Raw genomic sequence first — 23,495 nt, forward strand, 5'->3', positions numbered from 1 at the left:
AAAATGTTCGTAAATGCTCACTGAAAGCCGATGTGCATGTGTTTGTATGTGGTGTTGGGGTTGAAGCCCAGATTCTCACAGAGACAGAATCCAGGTTCTCACAGGACCAGAATAGCCGAGTGGTTGAGGCGTTGGCCTTAAAACTCAATGAGTTTGTCCCGCGTGGGTTCGTCCCCCACTCCTGGTATCTCTTTAATTTAACACGGATTTCCTCCCATTCTGATCAGTGAGACCGGATTTTCATCGGTTGAATCAGCAATTTTCTGTAACAATGTGACACTCTGAACCGATTGTGAAATGTATCTGTGTCGCTCGGTTTCTGCCTCTCTCTCTCTCTTCAGAGAGGTTTGTATGTTTGAGTCTTTGTCTCTCTCAGTCTGACTCACTCTGTCTGTCCCTGTTTCTCTGTTTGTCTTTGTCTCTCAATCTGTCTCTTTCTCACGGTGCCACGTCTGGTCCAATGGGATTCTCTCTGAGTCTTTGTCTGACTGGCTCTCTCTTTCCCATCATTTCGGTCTGTCCATGTCTTAGCTAATCTCTGTTCGTCCCTGCCTGTCAGCTGAGAAGTATTTCCATCATTTTCCGTTATAGTCTCTATCGCTCTCTCTCTATCTGTCTCTCTCCTTGTCACTGTCTTTATCATTTTCTTTCTCTCACTCTTTCCCTCTCTCTCTTAATAGATCACACACACACATCTCTGTATATGTATATATTGGAGTCTTTTTCTCACTCAGTCTGCCTCTCCTTCTCAGTCTCACACTTTCTGTCTCTCGTTGTCTCTATCTCGCTGTCTGTCTCTCCCTGTTTGTCGGTTTGTCTCTGTCTCTCAATGTGTCTGTCGACTTCTCCTGGTGTCCAGTTCTGTTCACAGTGACTCGATTCCAGCTCTGACAGAACTGGCACCCGTCCGTTCCTCGTTAGTATAGTGGTGAGTATCCCCGCCTGTCACGCGGGAGACCGTGGTTCAATTCCCCGACGGGATGCAGTTGTTTCAAGATGTCGAATTTTACTTCTGTTTCTTGGAAGAGATGCATATTAAAAAGTTCCAGAGCAATATGGAACTGTAAAAATACTGGTCGATGAGATTGTCTCGTCCAGATTTTTAGCAAACGGAGAATTTTTCAGGAGTCTTTGGCCGTCTGCTGCACAGAGATGGATGACTGAGTTTTTTCTGAGTAGAGTTTAAAAAGGCAGCGACACAGTAGTCGTGGCCGAATGGTTAAGGCGATGGACTAGAAATCCATTGGGTTATCCTGCGCAGGTTCAAATCCTGCCGACTACGATTCTCAGCATTTTTCATTCCATTTCACAATTTAACCGGTTCTCTGCCAAACTGATCCTGAGATAGACGGAATAACGTCCCACACCTTTCAACTTTGACATTTTTTTCTCATTTTTATTAATCTGCAATATTCACGATACATCCGTTTCAAAAATCGCAAACATCAGTCAAAGTTGCGACAGTGATTCAGCCTGTCTATCCCTCGAGATGTCTGAGGCATCTGTGCATGCCCTTTGATGCGTGCAAATTTTTGGTTACGTGTGTGTGGGTCTCTGTGTCTGTCTATCTATTTATACGTCTCTGTGTATGTGCAACTGTCACTGGAAATCATCACCATGAATTTGGTATGTCCTGGAACTAATAAAAACGACTTGGGGAAACTAATACGGTTGTGAACTTTTGTATCGGCTTTGGTTCAGTGGCCGCATTCTCGACTGAATCGGGAGTTTGTCTGTTCAAGTCGCACTCCTGAGACTTGAGCATATCATCTTGGCTAACACTCAAGTGCAGCACTTGCGGAATTTTGCAATGTTGGAGCTGTTGACTTTCGGATGAAATGTTGAATTGAAGCTCCGTCTGCACCCTCGGGTGGATATGAAAGTTTCCAGTGCATTACTCGAAAAAGAATAGGAGAGTTGCCCCCGTCTCAATATTCCTAAAAATGTTCCTAAATGCTCACTGAAAGCCGATGTGCATGTGTTTGTATGTGGGGTTGGGGTTGAAGCCCAGATTCTCACAGAGACAGAATCCAGGTTCTCACAGGACCAGAATAGCCGAGTGGTTGAGGCGTTGGCCTTACAACTCAATGGGTTTGTCCCGCGTGGGTTCGTCCCCCACTCCTGGTATCTCTTTAATTTAACACGGATTTCCTCCCATTCTGATCAGTGAGACCGGATTTTCATCGGTTGAATCAGCAATTTTCTGTAACAATGTGACACTCTGAACCGATAATGAAATGAAATTGTGAAATGTATCTGTGTCGCTCGGTTTCTGCCTCTCTCTCTCTCTTCAGAGAGTTTTGTATGTTTGAGTCTTTGTCTCTCTCAGTCTGACTCACTCTGTCTGTCCCTGTTTCTCTGTTTGTCTTTGTCTCTCAATCTGTCTCTTTCTCACGTTGCCACGTCTGGTCCAATGGGATTCTCTCTGACTGTTTGTCTGACTGGCTCTCTCTTTCCCATCAATTCGGTCTGTCCATGTCTTTGCCTGTCTCTGTTAGTCCCTGCCTGTAAGCTGAGAAGTATTTCCATCATTTTCTGTTTTAGTCTGTATCGCTCTCTCTCTACCTGTCTCTCTCCTTGTCACTGTCTTTATCATTGTCTTTCTATCACTCTTTCCCTCTCTCTCTTAATAGATCACACACACATCTCTGTATATGTATATATTTGAGTCTTTTTCTCACTCAGTCTGCCTCTCCTTCTCAGTCTCACACTTTCTGTCTCTCGTTGTCTCTATCTCGCTATCTGTCTCTCCCTGTTTGTCGATTTGTCTCTGTCTCTCAATGTGTCTGTCGACTTCTCCTGGTTTCCAGTTCTGTTCACAGTGACTCGATTCCTGCTCTGACAGAGCTGGTGCCCGTCAGTTCCTCGTTAGTATAGTGGTGAGTATCCCCGCCTGTCACGCGGGAGACCGTGGTTCAATTCCCCGACGGGGAGGCAGTTGTTTCAAGATGTCGAATTTTACTTCTGTTTCTTGGATGAGATGCATATTAAAAAGTTCCAGAGCAATATGGAACTGTAAAAATATAGGTAGATGAGATTTTCTCGTCCAGATTTTTAGCAAACGGAGAATTTTTCAGGAGTCTTTGGCCGTCTGCTGCACAGAGATGGATGACTGAGTTTTTTCTGAGTAAAGTTTAAAAAGGTAGCGACACAGTAGTCGTGGCCGAGTGGTTGAGGCGATGGACTAGAAATCCATTGCGTTATCCCACGCAGGTTCGAATCCTGCCGACTAAGATTCTCAGCATTTTTCATTCCATTTCACAATTTAACCGGTTCTCTGCCAAACTGATCCTGAGATAGATGGAATAACGTCCCACACCTTTCAACTTTGACATTTTTTTCTCACTTTTATTAATCTGCAATATTCACGATACATCCGTTTCAAAAATTGCGACAGTGATTCAGCCTGTCTATCCCTCGAGATGTCTGAGGCATCTGTGCATGCCCGTTGGTGCGTGCAAATTTTTGGTTACATGTGTGTGGGTCTCTGTGTCTGTCTATCTATTTATATGTCTCTGTGTATGTGCAACTGTCACTGGAAATCATCACCATGAATTTGGTATGTCCTGGAACTTATAAAAACGACTTGGGGAAAATAATACGGTTGTGAACTTTTGTATCGGCTTTGGTTCAGTGGCCGCATTCTCGACTGAATCGGGAGTTTGTCTGTTCAAGTCGCACTTCTGAGACTTGAGCATATCATCTTGGCCAACACTCAAGTGCAGCACTTGGGGAATTTTGCAATGTTATGGCTGTTGACTTTCGGATGAAAAATTAAATTGAAGCTCCGTCTGCACCCTCGGGTGGATATGAAAGTTCCCAGTGCATTACTCGAAAAAGAATAGGAGAGTTGCCCCCGTGTCAATATTACTAAAAATGTTCGTAAATGCTCACTGAAAGCCGATGTGCATGTGTTTGTATGTGGGGTTGGGGTTGAAGCCCAGATTCTCACAGAGACAGAATCCAGGTTCTCACAGGACCAGAATAGCCGAGTGGTTGAGGCGTTGGCCTTAAAACTCAATGAGTTTGTCCCGCGTGGGTTCGTACCCCACTCCTGGTGTCTCTTTAATTTAACACGGATTTCCTCCCATTCTGATCAGTGAGACCGGATTTTCATCGGTTGAATCAGCAATTTTCTGTAACAATGTGACACTCTGAACCGATTGTGAAATGTATCTGTGTCGCTCGGTTTCTGCCTCTCTCTCTCTCTTCAGAGAGTTTGTATGTTTGAGTCTTTGTCTCTCTCAGTCTGACTCACTCTGTCTGTCCCTGTTTCTCTGTTTGTCTTTGTCTCTCAATCTGTCTCTTTCTCACGGTGCCACGTCTGGTCCAATGGGATTCTCTCTGACTCTTTGTCTGACTGGCTCTCTCTTTCCCATCATTTCGGTCTGTCCATGTCTTTGCTTATCTCTGTTAGTCCCTGCCTGTAAGCTGAGAAGTATTTCCATCATTTTCTGTTTTAGTCTCTATCGCTCTCTCTCTATCTGTCTCTCTTCTTGTCACTGTCTTTATCATTTTATTTCTCTCACTCTTTCCCTCTCTCTCTTAATAGATCACACATACACATCTCTGTATATGTATATATTTGAGTCTTTTTCTCACTCAGTCTGCCTCTCCTTCTCAGTCTCACACTTTCTGTCTCTCGTTGTCTCTATCTCACTGTCTGTCTCTCCCTGTTTGTCGGTTTGTCTCTGTCTCTCAATGTGTCTGTCAACTTCTCCTGGTGTCCAGTTCTGTTCACAGTGACTCGATTCCAGCTCTGACAGGACTGGTACCCGTCAGTTCCTCGTTAGTATAGTGGTGAGTATCCCCGCCTGTCACGCGGGAGACCGTGATTCAATTCCCCGACGGGAATGCAGTTGTTTCAAGATGTCGAATTTTACTTCTGTTTCTTGGAAGAGATGCATATTAAAAAGTTCCAGAGCAATATGGAACTGTAAAAATACAGGTCGATGAGATTGTCTCGTCCAGATTTTTAGCAAACGGAGAATTTTTCAGGAGTCTTTGGCCGTCTGCTGCACAGAGATGGATGACTGAGTTTTTTCTGAGTAAAGTTTAAAAAGGCAGCGACACAGTAGTCGTGGCCGAGTGGTTGAGGCGATGGACTAGAAATCCATTGCGTTATCCCACGCAGGTTCGAATCCTGCCGACTAAGATTCTCAGCATTTTTCATTCCATTTCACAATTTAACCGGTTCTCTGCCAAACTGATCCTGAGATAGATGGAATAACGTCCCACACCTTTCAACTTTGACATTTTTTTCTCACTTTTATTAATCTGCAATATTCACGATACATCCGTTTCAAAAATTGCGACAGTGATTCAGCCTGTCTATCCCTCGAGATGTCTGAGGCATCTGTGCATGCCCGTTGGTGCGTGCAAATTTTTGGTTACATGTGTGTGGGTCTCTGTGTCTGTCTATCTATTTATATGTCTCTGTGTATGTGCAACTGTCACTGGAAATCATCACCATGAATTTGGTATGTCCTGGAACTTATAAAAACGACTTTGGGAAAATAATACGGTTGTGAACTTTTGTATCGGCTTTGGTTCAGTGGCCGCATTCTCGACTGAATCGGGAGTTTGTCTGTTCAAGTCGCACTTCTGAGACTTGAGCATATCATCTTGGCCAACACTCAAGTGCAGCACTTGGGGAATTTTGCAATGTTATGGCTGTTGACTTTCGGATGAAAAATTAAATTGAAGCTCCGTCTGCACCCTCGGGTGGATATGAAAGTTCCCAGTGCATTACTCGAAAAAGAATAGGAGAGTTGCCACCGTCTCAATATTACTAAAAATGTTCGTAAATGCTCACTGAAAGCCGATGTGCATGTGTTTGTATGTGGGGTTGGGGTTGAAGCCCAGATTCTCACAGAGACAGAATCCAGGTTCTCACAGGACCAGAATAGCCGAGTGGTTGAGGCGTTGGCCTTAAAACTCAATGAGTTTGTCCCGCGTGGGTTCGTCCCCCACTCCTGGTGTCTCTTTAATTTAACACGGATTTCCTCCCATTCTGATCAGTGAGACCGGATTTTCATCGGTTGAATCAGCAATTTTCTGTAACAATGTGACACTCTGAACCGATTGTGAAATGTATCTGTGTCGCTCGGTTTCTGCCTCTCTCTCTCTCTTCAGAGAGTTTGTATGTTTGAGTCTTTGTCTCTCTCAGTCTGACTCACTCTGTCTGTCCCTGTTTCTCTGTTTGTCTTTGTCTCTCAATCTGTCTCTTTCTCACGGTGCCACGTCTGGTCCAATGGGATTCTCTCTGACTCTTTGTCTGACTGGCTCTCTCTTTCCCATCATTTCGGTCTGTCCATGTCTTTGCTTATCTCTGTTAGTCCCTGCCTGTAAGCTGAGAAGTATTTCCATCATTTTCTGTTTTAGTCTCTATCGCTCTCTCTCTATCTGTCTCTCTCCTTGTCACTGTCTTTATCATTTTCTTTCTCTCACTCTTTCCCTCTCTCTCTTAATAGATCACACACACACATCTCTGTATATGTATATATTTGAGTCTTTTTCTCACTCAGTCTGCCTCTCCTTCTCAGTCTCACACTTTCTGTCTCTCGTTGTCTCTATCTCACTGTCTGTCTCTCCCTGTTTGTCGGTTTGTCTCTGTCTCTCAATGTGTCTGTCGACTTCTCCTGGTGTCCAGTTCTGTTCACAGTGACTCGATTCCAGCTCCGACAGGACTGGTACCCGTCAGTTCCTCGTTAGTATAGTGGTGAGTATCCCCGCCTGTCACGCGGGAGACCGTGATTCAATTCCCCGACGGGGATGCAGTTGTTTCAAGATGTCGAATTTTACTTCTGTTTCTTGGAAGAGATGCATATTAAAAAGTTCCAGAGCAATATGGAACTGTAAAAATACAGGTCGATGAGATTGTCTCGTCCAGATTTTTAGCAAACGGAGAATTTTTCAGGAGTCTTTGGCCGTCTGCTGCACAGAGATGGATGACTGAGTTTTTTCTGAGTAGAGTTTAAAAAGTCAGCGACACAGTAGCCGTGGCCGAGTGGTTAAGGCGATGGACTAGAAATCCATTGGGTTATCCCGCGCAGGTTCGAATCCTGCCGACTACGATTCTCAGCATTTTTCATTCCATTTCACAATTTAACCGGTTCTCTGCCAAACTGATCCTGAGATAAATGGAATAACGTCCCACACCTTTCAACTTTGACATTTTTTTCTCATTTTTATTAATCTGCAATATTCACGATACATCCGTTTCAAAAATCGCAAACATCAGTCAAAGTTGCGACAGTGATTCAGCCTGTCTATCCCTCGAGATGTCTGAGGCATCTGTGCATGCCCTTTGATGCGTGCAAATTTTTGGTTACGTGTGTGTGGGTCTCTGTGTCTGTCTATCTATTTATACGTCTCTGTGTATGTGCAACTGTCACTGGAAATCATCACCATGAATTTGGTATGTCCTGGAACTAATAAAAACGACTTGGGGAAAATAATACGGTTGTGAACTTTTGTATCGGCTTTGGTTCAGTGGCCGCATTCTCGACTGAATCGGGAGTTTGTCTGTTCAAGTCGCACTCCTGAGACTTGAGCATATCATCTTGGCTAACACTCAAGTGCAGCACTTGCGGAATTTTGCAATGTTGGAGCTGTTGACTTTCGGATGAAATGTTGAATTGAAGCTCCGTCTGCACCCTCGGGTGGATATGAAAGTTTCCAGTGCATTACTCGAAAAAGAATAGGAGAGTTGCCCCCGTCTCAATATTCCTAAAAATGTTCCTAAATGCTCACTGAATGCCGATGTGCATGTGTTTGTATGTGGTGTTGGGGTTGAAGTCCAGATTCTCACAGAGACAGAATCCAGATTCTCACAGGACCAGAATAGCCGAGTGGTTGAGGCGTTGGCCTTAAAACTCAATGGGTTTGTCCCGCGTGGGTTCGTCCCCCACTCCTGGTATCTCTTTAATTTAACACGGATTTCCTCCCATTCTGATCAGTGAGACCGGATTTTCATCGGTTGAATCAGCAATTTTCTGTAACAATGTGACACTCTGAACCGATAATGAAATGAAATTGTGAAATGTATCTGTGTCGCTCGGTTTCTGCCTCTCTCTCTCTCTTCAGAGAGTTTTGTATGTTTGAGTCTTTGTCTCTCTCAGTCTGACTCACTCTGTCTGTCCCTGTTTCTCTGTTTGTCTTTGTCTCTCAATCTGTCTCTTTCTCACGTTGCCACGTCTGGTCCAATGGGATTCTCTCTGACTGTTTGTCTGACTGGCTCTCTCTTTCCCATCAATTCGGTCTGTCCATGTCTTTGCCTGTCTCTGTTAGTCCCTGCCTGTAAGCTGAGAAGTATTTCCATCATTTTCTGTTTTAGTCTGTATCGCTCTCTCTCTACCTGTCTCTCTCCTTGTCACTGTCTTTATCATTGTCTTTCTCTCACTCTTTCCCTCTCTCTCTTAATAGATCACACACACATCTCTGTATATGTATATATTTGAGTCTTTTTCTCACTCAGTCTGCCTCTCCTTCTCAGTCTCACACTTTCTGTCTCTCGTTGTCCCTATCTCGCTATCTGTCTCTCCCTGTTTGTCGATTTGTCTCTGTCTCTCAATGTGTCTGTCGACTTCTCCTGGTTTCCAGTTCTGTTCACAGTGACTCGATTCCTGCTCTGACAGAGCTGGTGCCCGTCAGTTCCTCGTTAGTATAGTGGTGAGTATCCCTGCCTGTCACGCGGGAGACCGTGGTTCAATTCCCCGACGGGGAGGCAGTTGTTTCAAGATGTCGAATTTTACTTCTGTTTCTTGGAAGAGATGCATATTAAAAAATTCCAGAGCAATATGGAACTGTAAAAATATAGGTAGATGAGATTTTCTCGTCCAGATTTTTAGCAAACGGAGAATTTTTCAGGAGTCTTTGGCCGTCTGCTGCACAGAGATGGATGACTGAGTTTTTTCTGAGTAAAGTTTAAAAAGGCAGCGACACAGTAGTCGTGGCCGAGTGGTTGAGGCGATGGACTAGAAATCCATTGGGTTATCCCACGCACGTTCGAATCCTGCCGACTATGATTCTCAGCATTTTTCATTCCATTTCACAATTTAACCGGTTCTCTGCAAAACTGATCATGAGATAAATGGAATAACGTCCCACACCTTTCAACTTTGACATTTTTTTCTCATTTTTATTAATCTGCAATATTCACGATACATCCGTTTCAAAAATCGCAAACATCAGTCAAAGTTGCGACAGTGATTCAGCCTGTCTATCCCTCGAGATGTCTGAGGCATCTGTGCATGCCCGTTGGTGCGTGCAAATTTTTGGTGACATGTGTGTGGGTCTCTGTGTCTGTCTATCTATTTATATGTCTCTGTGTATGTGCAACTGTCACTGGAAATCATCACCATGAATTTGGTATGTCCTGGAACTTATAAAAACGACTTGGGGAAAATAATACGCTTGTGAACTTTTGTATCGGCTTTGGTTCAGTGGCCGCATTCTCGACTGAATCGGGAGTTTGTCTGTTCAAGTCGCACTCCTGAGACTTGAGCATATCATCTTGGCCAACAGTCAAGTGCAGCACTTGGGGAATTTTGCAATGTTATGGCTGTTGACTTTCGGATGAAAAATTAAATTGAAGCTCCGTCTGCACCCTCGGGTGGATATGAAAGTTCCCAGTGCATTACTCGAAAAAGAATAGGAGAGTTGCCCCCGTGTCAATATTACTAAAAATGTTCGTAAATGCTCACTGAAAGCCGATGTGCATGTGTTTGTATGTGGGGTTGGGTTTGAAGCCCAGATTCTCACAGAGACAGAATCCAGGTTCTCACAGGACCAGAATAGCCGAGTGGTTGAGGCGTTAACCTTAAAACTCAATGAGTTTGTCCCGCGTGGGTTCGTCTCCCGCGTGGGTTAGTCCCCCACTTCTGGTGTCTCTTTAATTTAACACGGATTTCCTCCCATTCTGATCAGTGAGACTGGATTTTCATCGGTTGAATCAGCAATTTTCTGTAACAATGTGACACTCTGAACCGATTGTGAAATGTATCTGTGTCGCTCGGTTTCTGCCTCTCTCTCTCTCTTCAGAGAGTTTTGCATGTTTGAGTCTTTGTCTCTCTCAGTCTGACTCACTCTGTCTGTCCCTGTTTCTCTGTTTGTCTTTGTCTCTCAATCTGTCTCTTTCTCACGGTGCCACGTCTGGTCCAATGGGATTCTCTCTGACTCTTTGTCTGACTGGCTCTCTCTTTCCCATCATTTCGGTCTGTCCATGTCTTTGCTTGTCTCTGTTAGTCCCTGCCTGTAAGCTGAGAAGTGTTTCCATCATTTTCTGTTTTAGTCTCTATCGCTCTCTCTCTATCTGTCTCTCTCCTTGTCACTGTCTTTATCATTGTCTTTCTCTCACTCTTTCCCTCTCTCTCTTAATAGATCACACACACATCTCTGTATATGTATATATTTGAGTCTTTTTCTCACTCAGTCTGCCTCTCCTTCTCAGTCTCACACTTTCTGTCTCTCGTTGTCTCTATCTCGCTGTCTGTCTCTCCCTGTTTGTCGTTTTGTCTCTGTCTCTCAATGTGTCTGTCGACTTCTCCTGGTGTCCAGTTCTGTTCACAGTGACTCGATTCCTGCTCTGACAGAAGTGGTACCCGTTAGTTCCTCGTTAGTATAGTGGTGAGTATCCCCGCCTGTCACGCGGGAGACCGGGGTTCAATTCCCCGACGGGGATGCAGTTGTTTCAAGATGTCGAATTTTACTTCTGTTTCTTGGAAGAGATGCATGTTAAAAAGTTCCAGAGCAATATGGAACTGTAAAAATACAGGTAGATGAGTTTGTCTCGTCCAGATTTTTAGCAAACGGAGAATTTTTCAGGAGTCTTTGGCCGTCTGCTGCACAGAGATGGATGACTGAGTTTTTTCTGAGTAAAGTTTAAAAAGGCAGCGACACAGTAGTCGTGCCCGAGTGGTTAAGGCGATGGACTAGAAATCCATTGGGTTATCCCGCGCAGGTTCGAATCCTGCCGACTACGATTCTCAGTATTTTTCATTCCATTTCACAATTTAACCGGTTCTCTGCCAAACTGATCCTGAGATAGATGGAATAACGTCCCACACCTTTCAACTTTGACATTTCTTTCTCATTTTTATTAATCTGCAATATTCACGATACATCCGTTTGAAAAATCGCAAACATCAGTCAAAGTTGCGACAGTGATTCAGCCTGTCTATCCCTCGAGATGTCTGAGGCATCTGTGCATGCCCGTTGGTGCGTGCAAATTTTTGGTTACATGTGTGTGGGTCTCTGTGTCTGTCTATCTATTTATATGTCTCTGTGTATGTGCAACTGTCACTGGAAATCATCACCATGAATTTGGTATGTCCTGGAACTTATAAAAACGACTTGGTGAAAATAATACGGTTGTGAAATTTTGTATCGGCTTTGGTTCAGTGGCCGCATTCTCGACTGAATCGGGAGTTTGTCTGTTCAAGTCGCACTCCTGAGACTTGAGCATATCATCTTGGCTAACACTCAAGTGCAGCATTTGGGGAATTTTGCAATGTTATGGCTGTTGACTTTCGGATGAAAAATTAAATTGAAGCTCCGTCTGCACCCTCGGGTGGATATGAAAGTTCCTAGTGCATTACTCGAAAAAGAATAGGAGAGTTGCCCCCGTCTCAATATTACTAAAAATGTTCGTAAATGCTCACTGAATGCCGATGTGCATGTGTTTGTACGTGGGGTTGGGTTTGAAGCCCAGATTCTCACAGAGACAGAATCCAGGTTCTCACAGGACCAGAATAGCCGAGTGGTTGAGGCGTTGGCCTTAAAACTCAATGAGTTTGTCCCGCGTGGGTTCGTCTCCCGCGTGTGTTAGTCCCCCACTCCTGGTGTCTCTTTAATTTAACTCGGATTTCCTCCCATTCTGATCAGTGAGACTGGATTTTCATCGGTTGAATCAGCAATTTTCTGTAACAATGTGACACTCTGAACCGATTGTGAAATGTATCTGTGTCGCTCGGTTTCTGCCTCTCTCTCTCTTCAGAGAGTTTTGTATGTTTGAGTCTTTGTCTCTCTCAGTCTGACTCACTCTGTCTGTCCCTGTTTCTCTGTTTGTCTTTGTCTCTCAATCTGTCTCTTTCTCACGTTGGCACGTCTGGTCCAATGGGATTCTCTCTGACTCTTTGTCTGACTGGCTCTCTCTTTCCCATCATTTCGGTCTGTCCATTTCTTTGCTTATCTCTGTTACTCCCTGCCTGTAAGCTGAGAAGTATTTCCATCATTTTCTGTTTTAGTCTCTATCGCTCTCTCTCTATCTGTCTCTCTCCTTGTCACTGTCTTTATCATTGTCTTTCTCTCACTCTTTCCCTCTCTCTCTTAATAGATCACACACACATCTCTGTATATGTATATATTTGAGTCTTTTTCTCACTCAGTCTGCCTCTCCTTCTCAGTCTCACACTTTCTGTCTCTCGTTGTCTCTATCTCGCTGTCTGTCTCTCCCTGTTTGTCGGTTTGTCTCTGTCTCTCAATGTGTCTGTCGACTTCTCCTGGTGTCCAGTTCTGTTCACAGTGACTCGATTCCTGCTCTGACAGAACTGGTACCCGTCAGTTTCTCGTTAGTATAGTGGTGAGTATCCCCGCCTGTCACGCGGGAGACCGTGGTTCACTTCCCCGACGGGGCTGCAGTTGTTTCAAGATGTCGAATTTTACTTCTGTTTCTTGGAAGAGATGCATGTTAAAAAGTTCCAGAGCAATGTGGAACTGAAAAAATACAGGGAGATGAGATTGTCTCGTCCAGATTTTTAGCAAACGGAGAGTTTTTCAGGAGTCTTTGGCCGTCTGCTGCACAGAGATGGATGACTGAGTTTTTTCTGAGTAAAGTTTAAAAAGGCAGCGACACAGTAGTCGTGGCCGAGTGGTTAAGGCGATGGACTAGAAATCCATTGGGTTATCCCGCGCAGGTTCGAATCCTGCCGACTACGATTCTCAGCATTTTTCATTCCATTTCACAATTTAACCGGTTCTCTGCCAAACTGATCCTGAGATAGATGGAATAACGTCCCACACCTTTCAACTTTGACATTTTTTTCTCATTTTTATTAACCTGCAATATTCACGATACATCCGTTTCAAAAATCGCAAACATCAGTCAAAGTTGCGACAGTGATTCAGCCTGTCTATCCCTCGAGATGTCTGAGGCATCTGTGCATGCCCGTTGGTGCGTGCAAATTTTTGGTTACATGTGTGTGGGTCTCTGTGTCTGTCTATCTATTTATATGTCTCTGTGTATGTGCAACTGTCACTGGAAATCATCACCATGAATTTGGTATGTCCTGGAACTTATAAAAACGACTTGGGGAAAATAATACGGTTGTGAACTTTTGTATCGGCTTTGGTTCAGTAGCCGCATTCTCGACTGAATCGGGAGTTTGTCTGTTCAAGTCGCACTCCTGAGACTTGAGCATATCATCTTGGCCAACACTCAAGTGCAGCACTTGGGGAATTTTGCAATGTTATGGCTGTTGACTTTCGGATGAAAAATTAAATTGAAGCTCCGTCTGCACCCTCGGGTGGATATGAAAGTTCCCAGTGCATTACTCGAAAAAGAATAGGAGAGTTGCCCCCGTGTCAATATTACTAAAAATGTTCGTAAATGCTCACTGAAAGCCGATGTGCATGTGTTTGTATGTGGGGTTGGGGTTGAAGCCCAGATTCTCACAGAGACAGAATCCAAGTTCTCACAGGACCAGAATAGCCGAGTGGTTGAGGCGTTGGCCTTAAAACTCAATGAGTTTGTCCCGCGTGGGTTCGTCTCCCACTCCTGGTGTCTCTTTAATTTAACACGGATTTCCTCCCATTCTGATCAGTGAGACCGGATTTTCATCGGTTGAATCAGCAATTTTCTGTAACAATGTGACACTCTGAACCGATTGTGAAATGTATCTGTGTCGCTCGGTTTCTGCCTCTCTCTCTCTCTTCAGAGAGTTTGTATGTTTGAGTCTTTGTCTCTCTTCGTCTGACTCACTCTGTCTGTCCCTGTTTCTCTGTTTGTCTTTGTCTCTCAATCTGTCTCTTTCTCACGGTGCCACGTCTGGTCCAATGGGATTCTCTCTGACTCTTTGTCTGAAAGGCTCTCTCTTTCCCATCATTTCGGTCTGTCCATGTCTTTGCTTATCTCTGTTAGTCCCTGCCTGTAAGCTGAGAAGTATTTCCATTATTTTCCGTTTTCGTCTCTATCGCTCTCTCTCTATCTGTCTCTCTCCTTGTCACTGACTTTATCATTTTCTTTCTCTCACTCTTTCCCTCTCTCTCTTAATAGATCACACACACATCTCTGTATATGTATATATTTGAGTCTTTTTCTCACTCAGTCTGCCTCTCCTTCTCAGTCTCACACTTTCTGTCTCTCGTTGTCTCTATCTCGCTGTCTGTCTCTCCCTGTTTGTCGGTTTGTCTCTGTCTCTCAATGTGTCTGTCGACTTCTCCTGGTGTCCAGTTCTGTTCACAGTGACTCGATTCCAGCTCTGACAGAACTGGTACCCGTCAGTTCCTCGGTAGTATAGTGGTGAGTATCCCCGCCTGTCACGCGGGAGACTGTGGTTCAATTCCCCGATGGGGATGCAGTTGTTTCAAGATGTCGAATTTTACTTCTGTTTCTTTGAAGAGATGCATATTAATAAGTTCCAGAGCAATATGGAACTGTAAAAATACAGGTAGATGAGATTGTCTCGTCCAGATTTTAAGCAAACGGAGAGTTTTTCAGGAGTCTTTGGCCGTCTGCTGCACAGAGATGGATGACTGAGTTTTTTCTGAGTAAAGTTTAAAAAGGCAGCGACACAGTAGTCGTGGCCGAGTGGTTAAGGCGATGGACTAGAAATCCATTGGGTTATCCCGCGCAGGTTCGAATCCTGCCGACTACGATTCTCAGCATTTTTCATTCCATTTCACAATTGAACCGGTTCTCTGCCAAACTGATCCTGAGATAGACGGAATAACGTCCCACACCTTTCAACTTTGACATTTTTTTCTCATTTTTATTAACCTGCAATATTCACGATACATCCGTTTCAAAAATCGCAAACATCAGTCAAAGTTGCGACAGTGATTCAGCCTGTCTATCCCTCGAGATGTCTGAGGCATCTGTGCATGCCCGTTGGTGCGTGCAAATTTTTGGTTACATGTGTGTGGGTCTCTGTGTCTGTCTATCTATTTATATGTCTCTGTGTATGTGCAACTGTCACTGGAAATCATCACCATGAATTTGGTATGTCCTGGAACTTATAAAAACGACTTGGGGAAAATAATACGGTTGTGAACTTTTGTATCGGCTTTGGTTCAGTAGCCGCATTCTCGACTGAATCGGGAGTTTGTCTGTTCAAGTCGCACTCCTGAGACTTGAGCATATCATCTTGGCCAACACTCAAGTGCAGCACTTGGGGAATTTTGCAATGTTATGGCTGTTGACTTTCGGATGAAAAATTAAATTGAAGCTCCGTCTGCACCCTCGGGTGGATATGAAAGTTCCCAGTGCATTACTCGAAAAAGAATAGGAGAGTTGCCCCCGTGTCAATATTACTAAAAATGTTCGTAAATGCTCACTGAAAGCCGATGTGCATGTGTTTGTATGTGGGGTTGGGGTTGAAGCCCAGATTCTCACAGAGACAGAATCCAGGTTCTCACAGGACCAGAATAGCCGAGTGGTTGAGGCGTTGGCCTTAAAACTCAATGAGTTTGTCCCGCGTGGGTTCGTCTCCCACTCCTGGTGTCTCTTTAATTTAACACGGATTTCCTCCCATTCTGATCAGTGAGACCGGATTTTCATCGGTTGAATCAGCAATTTTCTGTAACAATGTGACACTCTGAACCGATAATGAAATGAAATTGTGAAATGTATCTGTGTCGCTCGGTTTCTGCCTCTCTCTCTCTTCAGAGAGTTTTGTATGTTTGAGTCTTTGTCTCTCTCAGTCTGACTCACTCTGTCTGTCCCTGCTTCTCTGTTTGTCTTTGTCTCTCAATCTGTCTCTTTCTCACGTTGCCACTTCTGGTCCAATGGGATTCTCTCTGACTGTTTGTCTGACTGGCTCTCTCTTTCCCATCATTTCGGTCTGTCCATGTCTTTGCCTGTCTCTGTTAGTCCCTGCCTGTAAGCTGAGAAGTATTTCCATCATTTTCTGTTTTAGTCTCTATCGCTCTCTCTCTATCTGTCTCTCTCCTTGTCACTGTCTTTATCATTGTCTTTCTCTCACTCTTTCCCTCTCTCTCTTAATAGATCACACACACATCTCTGTGTATGTATATATTTGAGTCTTTTTCTCACTCAGTCTGCCTCTCCTTCTCAGTCTCACACTTTCTGTCTCTCGTTGTCTCTATCTCGCTGTCTGTCTCTCCCTGTTTGTCGATTTGTCTCTGTCTCTCAATGTGTCTGTCGACTTCTCCTGGTGTCCAGTTCTGTTCACAGTGACTCGATTCCTGCTCTGACAGAGCTGGTACCCGTCAGTTCCTCGTTAGTATAGTGGTGAGTATCCCCGCCTGTCACGCGGGAGACCGGGGTTCAATTCCCCGACGGGGAGGCAGTTGTTTCAAGATGTCGAATTTTACTTCTGTTTCTTGGAAGAGATGCATATTAAAAAGTTCCAGAGCAATATGGAACTGTAAAAATACAGGTCGATGAGATTGTCTCGTCCAGATTTTTAGCAAACGGAGAATTTTTCAGGAGTCTTTGGCCGTCTGCTGCACAGAGATGGATGACTGAGTTTTTTCTGAGTAAAGTTTAAAAAGGCAGCGACACAGTACTCGTGGCCGAGTGGTTAAGGCGATGGACTAGAAATCCATTGGGTTATCCCGCGCAGATTCGAATCCTGCCGACTACGATTCTCAGCATTTTTCATTCCATTTCACAATTTAACCGGTTCTCTGCCAAACTGATCCTGAGGTAGATGGAATAACGTCCCACACCTTTCAACTTTGACATTTTTTTCTCATTTTTATTAATCTGCAATATTCACGATACATCCGTTTCAAAAATCGCAAACATCAGTCAAAGTTGCGACAGTGATTCAGCCTGTCTATCCCTCGAGATGTCTGAGGCATCTGTGCATGCCCGTTGGTGCGTGCAAATTTTTGGTTACATGTGTGTGGGTCTCTGTGTCTGTCTATCTATTTATATGTCTCTGTGTATGTGCAACTGTCACTGGAAATCATCACCATGAATTTGGTATGTCCTGGAACTTATAAAAACGACTTGGGGAAAATAATACGGTTGTGAAATTTTGTATCGGCTGTGGTTCAGTGGCCGCATTCTCGACTGAATCGGGAGTTTGTCTGTTCAAGTCGCACTCCTGAGACTTGAGCATATCATCTTGGCAAACACTCAAGTGCAGCACTTGGGGAATTTTGCAATGTTATGGCTGTTGACTTTCGGATGAAAAATTAAATTGAAGCTCCGTCTGCACCCTCGGGTGGATATGAAAGTTCCCAGTGCATTACTCGAAAAAGAATAGGAGAGTTGCCCCCGTGTCAATATTACTAAAAATGTTCGTAAATGCTCACTGAAAGCCGATGTGCATGTGTTTGCATGTGGGGTTGGGGTTGAAGCCCAGATTCTCACAGAGACAGAATCCAGGTTCTCACAGGACCAGAATAGCCGAGTGGTTGAGGCGTTGGCCTTAAAACTCAATGAGTTTGTCCCGCGTGGGTTCGTCTCCCGCGTGGGTTCGTCCCCCACTCCTGCTGTCTCTTTAATTTAACACGGATTTCCTCCCATTCTGATCAGTGAGACTGGATTTTCATCGGTTGAATCAGCAATTTTCTGTAACAATGTGACACTCTGAACCGATTGTGAAATGTATCTGTGTCGCTCGCTTTCTGCCTCTCTCTCTCTCTTCAGAGAGTTTTGTATGTTTGAGTCTTTGTCTCTCTCAGTCTGACTCACTCTGTCTGTCCCTGTTTCTCTGTTTGTCTTTGTCTCTCAATCTGTCTCTTTCTCACGGTGCCACGTCTGGTCCAATGGGATTCTCTCTGACTCTTTGTCTGACTGGCTCTCTCTTTCCCATCATTTCGGTCTGTCCATGTCTTTGCTTGTCTCTTTTAGTCCCTGCCTGTAAGCTGAGAAGTATTTCCATCATTTTCTGTTTTAGTCTCTATCGCTCTCTCTCTATCTGTCTCTCTCCTTGTCACTGTCTTGATCATTGTCTTTCTCTCACTCTTTCCCTCTCTCTCTTAATAGATCACACACACATCTCTGTATATGTATATATTTGAGTCTTTTTCTCACTCAGTCTGCCTCTCCTTCTCAGTCTCACACTTTCTGTCTCTCGTTGTCTCTATCTCGCTGTCTGTCTCTCCCTGTTTGTCGGTTTGTCTCTGTCTCTCAATGTGTCTGTCGACTTCTCCTGGTGTCCAGTTCTGTTCACAGTGATTCGATTCCTGCTCTGACAGAGCTGGTACCCGTCAGTTCCTCGTTAGTATAGTGGTGAGTATCCCCGCCTGTCACGCGGGAGACCGGGGTTCAATTCCCCGACGGGGATGCAGTTGTTTCAAGATGTCGAATTTTACTTCTGTTTCTTGGAAGAGATGCATATTAAAAAGTTCCAGAGCAATATGGAACTGTAAAAATATAGGTAGATGAGATTGTCTCGTCCAGATTTTTAGCAAACGGAGAATTTTTCAGGAGTCTTTGGCCGTCTGCTGCACAGAGATGGATGACTGAGTTTTTTCTGAGTAGCGTTAAAGAAGACAGCAACACAGTAGTCGTGGACGAGTGGTTAAGGCGATGGACGAGAAATCCATTGGGTTATCCCGCGCATGTTGGTATCCTGCCGACTGCAATTATCTGCATTTTTCATTCTATTTCACAATTTAACCGGTTCTCTGCCAAACTGATCCTGAGATGGATGGAATAACGTCCCACACCTTTCAACACTGACATTTTTTTCTCATTTGTATTAATCTGCAATATTCACGATACATCCGTTTCAAAAATCGCAAACATCAGTCAAAGTTGCGACAGTGATTCAGCCTGTCTATCCCTCGAAATGACGAAGGCATCTGTGCATGCCCGTTGGTGCGTGCAAATGTTTGGTTATGTGTGTGTGTCTCTGTGTCTGTCTATCTCTATATATGTCTCTGTGTATGTGCACCTGTCTGTGGAAATCATCACCATGAATTTGGTATGTCCTGGAACTTATAAAACAGACTTGGAGGAAATTATAAGGTTGTGAACTTTTGTATCGGCTTTGTTTCAGTGGCAGCATTCTCGACTGAATCGGGAGTTTGTCTGTTCAAGTCGCACTTCTGAGACTTGAGCATTATCATCTTGGCTAACACTCAAGTGCAGCACTTGGGGAATTTTGCAATGTTGAAGCTGTTGACTTTCGGATGAAATGTTAAATTGAAGCTCCGTCTGCACCCTCGGGTGGATAAGAAAGTTCCCAGTACATTACTCGAAAAAGAAAGGAGAGTTGCCCCCGTCTCAATATTAATAAAAATGTTCGTAAATGCTCATTGAAAGCCGATGTGCATGTGTTTGTATGTGGGGTTGGGGTTGAAGCCCAGATTCTCACAGAGACAGAATGCAGGTTCTCACAGGACCAGGATAGCCGAGTGGTTGAGGCGTTGGCCTTAAATTCAATGGGTTTGTCCCGCGTGGGTTCGTCCCCCACTCCTGTTATCTCTTTAATTTAACACGGATTTCCTCCCATTCTGATCAGTGAGACCGGATTTTCATCGGTTGAATCAGCAATTTTCTGTGACAATGTGACACTCTGAACCGATAATGAAATGAAATTGTGAAATGTATCTGCGTTGCTCGGTCTCTACCTCTCTCTCTCTCTTCAGAGAGTTGTGTATGTGTTTGTATGTTTGAGTCTTTGTCTCTCTCAGTCTGACTCACTCTGTCTGTCCCTGTTTCTCTGTTTGTCTCTGTCTCTCAATCTGTCTCTTTCTCACGGTGGCACGTCTGTTCCAATTGGATTCTCTCAGACTCTTTGTCTGACTGGCTCTCTCTTTCCCATCATTTCGGTCTGTCCATGTCTTTGCCTGTCTCTGTTAGTCCCTGCCTGTAAGCTGAGAAGTATTTTCATCATTTTCTGTTTTAGTCTCTATCGATCTCTCTCCATCTGTCTCCTTGTCACTGTCTTTATCATTGTCTTTCTATCACTCTTTCCCTCTCTCTCTTAATAGATCACACACACACATCTCTGTATATGTATCTGTTTGAGTCTTTTTCTCACTCAGTCTGCCTCTCCTTCTCAGACTCACACTTTCTGTCTTTCGTTGTCTCTATCTCGCTGTCTGTCTCTCCCTGTTTGTCGGTTTGTCTGTGTCTCTCAATGTGTCTGTCGACTTCTCATGGTGTCCAGTTCTGTTCACAGTGGCTCGATTCCTGCTTTGACAGAGCGGGTACACGTCAATTCCTCGTTAGTATAGTGGTGAGTATCCCCGCCTGTCACGTGGGAGACCGGGGTTCCATTCCCCGACAGGGAGTCAGTTGTTTCAAATTGTAGAATTTTACTTCTGTTTCTTGGAAGAGATTCATATTAAAAAATTGCAGAGCAATATCGAACTGTAAAAATACAGGTAGAGGAGATTGCCTCGTCCAGATTTTTAGCAAACGGAGAATTTTTCAGGAGTCTTTGGCCGTCTGCTGCACAGAGATGGATGACTGAGTTTTTTCTGAGTAACGTTTAATAAAGCAGCGAAACAGTAGTTGTGGCCGAGTGGTTAAGGCGATGGATTGGAAATCCATTGGGATTATCCTGCGAATCCTGCCGGCTACGATTCTCAGCATTTTTCATTCCATTTCACAATTCAACCGGTTCTCTGCCAAACTGATCCTGAGATGGATGGAATAACGTCCCACACCTTTCAACACTGACATTTTTTTCTCATTTTTACTAATCTGCAATATTCACGATACATACGTTTCAAAAATCGCAAACATCAGTCAAAGTTGCGACAGTGATTCAGCCTGTCTATCCCTCGAGATGACGAAGGCATCTGTGCATTCCCGTTGGTGTGTGCAAATTTTTGGTTATGTGTGTGCGTGTCTCTGTGTCTGTCTATCTCTATATATGTCTCTGTGTATGTGCAACTGTCTGTGGAAATCATCACCATGAATTTGGTATGTCCTGGAACTTATAAAAAAGACTTGGGGGAAACAATAAAGTTGTGAACTTTTTTATCGGCTTTGGTTCAGTGGCAGCATTCTCGACTGAATCGGGAGTATGTGTGTTCAAGTCGCACTTCTGAGACTTGAGCATTATCATCTTGACTAACACTCAAGTGCAGCTCTTGGGGAATTTTGTAATGTTGAAGCTGTTGACTTTCGGATGAAATATTAAATTGAAGTTCCGTCTGCACCCTCGGGTGGATATGAAAGTTCCAGTACATTACTCGAAAAAGAAAAGGAAAGTTGCCCCCGTCTCAATATTACTAAAAATGTTCGTAAATGCTCACTGAAATCCGATGTGCATGTGTTTGTATGTGGGGTTGGGGTTGAAGCCCAGATTCTCAGAGAGACAGAATGCAGGTCTCACAGGACCAGAATAGCCGAGTGGTTGAGGCGTTGGCCTTAAATTTTAATGTTTTTTTCCCGCGTGGGTTCGTACCCCACTCCTGGTATCTCTTTAATTTAACACGGATTTCCTCCCATTCTGATCAGTGAGACCGGATTTTGATCGGTTGAATCAGCAATTTTTTGTAACAATGTGACACTCTGAACCGATCATGAAATGAAATTGTGAAATGTATCTGCGTCGCTCGGTCCCTACCTCTCTCTCTCTTCAGAGAGTTGTGTATGTGTTTGTATGTTTGAGTCTTTGTCTCTCTCAGTCTGACTCACTCTGTCTGTCCCTGTTTCTCTGTTTGTCTCTGTCTCTCAATCTGTCTCTTTCTCACGGTGCCACGTCTAGTCCAATGGGATTCTCTCTGACTGTTTGTCTGACTGGCTCTCTCTTTCCCATCATTTCGGTCTGTCCATGTCTTTGCCTGTCTCTGTTAGTCCCTGCCTGTAAGCTGAGAAGTATTTCCATCATTTTCTGTTTTAGTCTCTATCGCTCTCTCTCTATCTGTCTCTCTCCTTGTCACTGTCTTTGTCATTGTCTTTCTCTCACTCTTTCCCTCTCTCTCTTAATAGATCACACACACATCTCTGTATATGTATATATTTGAGTCTTTTTCTCACTTAATCTGCCTCTCCTTCTCAGTCTCACACTTTCTGTCTCTCGTTGTCTCTATCTCGCTGTCTGTCTCTCCCTGTTTGTCGGTTTGTCTCTCTCTCTCAATGTGTCTGTCGACTTCTCCTGGTGTCCAGTTCTGTTCACAGTGACTCGATTCCTGCTCTGACAGCGCTGGTACCCGTCAGTTCCTCTTTAGTATAGTGGTGAGTATCCCCGCCTGTCACGCGGGAGACCGTGGTTCAATTCCCCGACGGGGATGCAGTTGTTTCAAGATGTCGAATTTTACTTCTGCTTCTTGGAAGAGATGCACATTAAAAAGTTCCAGAGCAACATGGAACTGTAAAAATACAGGTAGATGAGATTGCCTCGTCCAGATTTTTAGCAAACGGATAATTTTTCAGGAGTCTTTGGCCGTCTGCTGCACAGAGATGGATGACTGAGTTTTTTCTGAGTAGCGTTAAAGAAGACAGCAACACAGTAGTCGTGGACGAGTGGTTAAGGCGATGGACGAGAAATCCATTGGGTTATCCCGCGCATGTTGGTATCCTGCCGACTGCAATTATCTGCATTTTTCATTCTATTTCACAATTTAACCGGTTCTCTGCCAAACTGATCCTGAGATGGATGGAATAACGTCCCACACCTTTCAACACTGACATTTTTTTCTCATTTGTATTAATCTGCAATATTCACGATACATCCGTTTCAAAAATCGCAAACATCAGTCAAAGTTGCGACAGTGATTCAGCCTGTCTATCCCTCGAAATGACGAAGGCATCTGTGCATGCCCGTTGGTGCATGCAAATGTTTGGTTATGTGTGTGTGTCTCTGTGTCTGTCTATCTCTATATATGTCTCTGTGTATGTGCACCTGTCTGTGGAAATCATCACCATGAATTTGGTATGTCCTGGAACTTATAAAACAGACTTGGGGGAAACAATAAAGTTGTGAACTTTTGTATCGGCTTTGGTTCAGTGGCAGCATTCTCGACTGAATCGGGAGTATGTGTGTTCAAGTCGCACTTCTGAGACTTGAGCATTATCATCTTGACTAACACTCAAGTGCAGCTCTTGGGGAATTTTGTAATGTTGAAGCTGTTGACTTTCGGATGAAATATTAAATTGAAGTTCCGTCTGCACCCTCGGGTGGATATGAAAGTTCCAGTACATTACTCGAAAAAGAAAAGGAAAGTTGCCCCCGTCCCAATATTACTAAAAATGTTCGTAAATGCTCACTGAAAGCCGATGTGCATGTGTTTGTATGTGGGGTTGGGGTTGAAGCCCAGATTCTCACAGAGACAGAATGCAGGTCTCACAGGACCAAGATAGCCGAGTGGTTGAGGCGTTGGCCTTAAATTTTAAT

At 44.1% G+C, this 23,495-nt stretch overlaps 9 non-coding genes across 9 annotated transcripts; all 9 read left to right on the forward strand.

Moving 5' to 3' along the window:
- Positions 1 to 1,201: 1,201 nt before the first annotated feature.
- Positions 1,202 to 1,282, forward strand: trnas-aga (transfer RNA serine (anticodon AGA)). The gene has a single exon. It is a non-coding gene; the product is annotated as a tRNA-Ser (tRNA).
- A 1,580-nt stretch (positions 1,283 to 2,862) lies between these two features.
- trnad-guc (transfer RNA aspartic acid (anticodon GUC)) lies at positions 2,863 to 2,934 on the forward strand. Its single transcript has one exon. It is a non-coding gene; the product is annotated as a tRNA-Asp (tRNA).
- A 4,061-nt stretch (positions 2,935 to 6,995) lies between these two features.
- On the forward strand, positions 6,996 to 7,076 carry trnas-aga (transfer RNA serine (anticodon AGA)). The gene has a single exon. It is a non-coding gene; the product is annotated as a tRNA-Ser (tRNA).
- A 3,536-nt stretch (positions 7,077 to 10,612) lies between these two features.
- On the forward strand, positions 10,613 to 10,684 carry trnad-guc (transfer RNA aspartic acid (anticodon GUC)). The gene has a single exon. It is a non-coding gene; the product is annotated as a tRNA-Asp (tRNA).
- A 219-nt stretch (positions 10,685 to 10,903) lies between these two features.
- Positions 10,904 to 10,984, forward strand: trnas-aga (transfer RNA serine (anticodon AGA)). Its single transcript has one exon. It is a non-coding gene; the product is annotated as a tRNA-Ser (tRNA).
- A 1,873-nt stretch (positions 10,985 to 12,857) lies between these two features.
- On the forward strand, positions 12,858 to 12,938 carry trnas-aga (transfer RNA serine (anticodon AGA)). The gene has a single exon. It is a non-coding gene; the product is annotated as a tRNA-Ser (tRNA).
- A 1,857-nt stretch (positions 12,939 to 14,795) lies between these two features.
- trnas-aga (transfer RNA serine (anticodon AGA)) lies at positions 14,796 to 14,876 on the forward strand. Its single transcript has one exon. It is a non-coding gene; the product is annotated as a tRNA-Ser (tRNA).
- A 1,578-nt stretch (positions 14,877 to 16,454) lies between these two features.
- trnad-guc (transfer RNA aspartic acid (anticodon GUC)) lies at positions 16,455 to 16,526 on the forward strand. Its single transcript has one exon. It is a non-coding gene; the product is annotated as a tRNA-Asp (tRNA).
- A 1,884-nt stretch (positions 16,527 to 18,410) lies between these two features.
- trnad-guc (transfer RNA aspartic acid (anticodon GUC)) lies at positions 18,411 to 18,482 on the forward strand. Its single transcript has one exon. It is a non-coding gene; the product is annotated as a tRNA-Asp (tRNA).
- Positions 18,483 to 23,495: the final 5,013 nt, after the last annotated feature.

This window comes from Pristiophorus japonicus, chromosome 23 (genome assembly GCF_044704955.1).
Source record: "Pristiophorus japonicus isolate sPriJap1 chromosome 23, sPriJap1.hap1, whole genome shotgun sequence".
Lineage (NCBI taxonomy): Eukaryota > Metazoa > Chordata > Chondrichthyes > Pristiophoridae > Pristiophorus > Pristiophorus japonicus.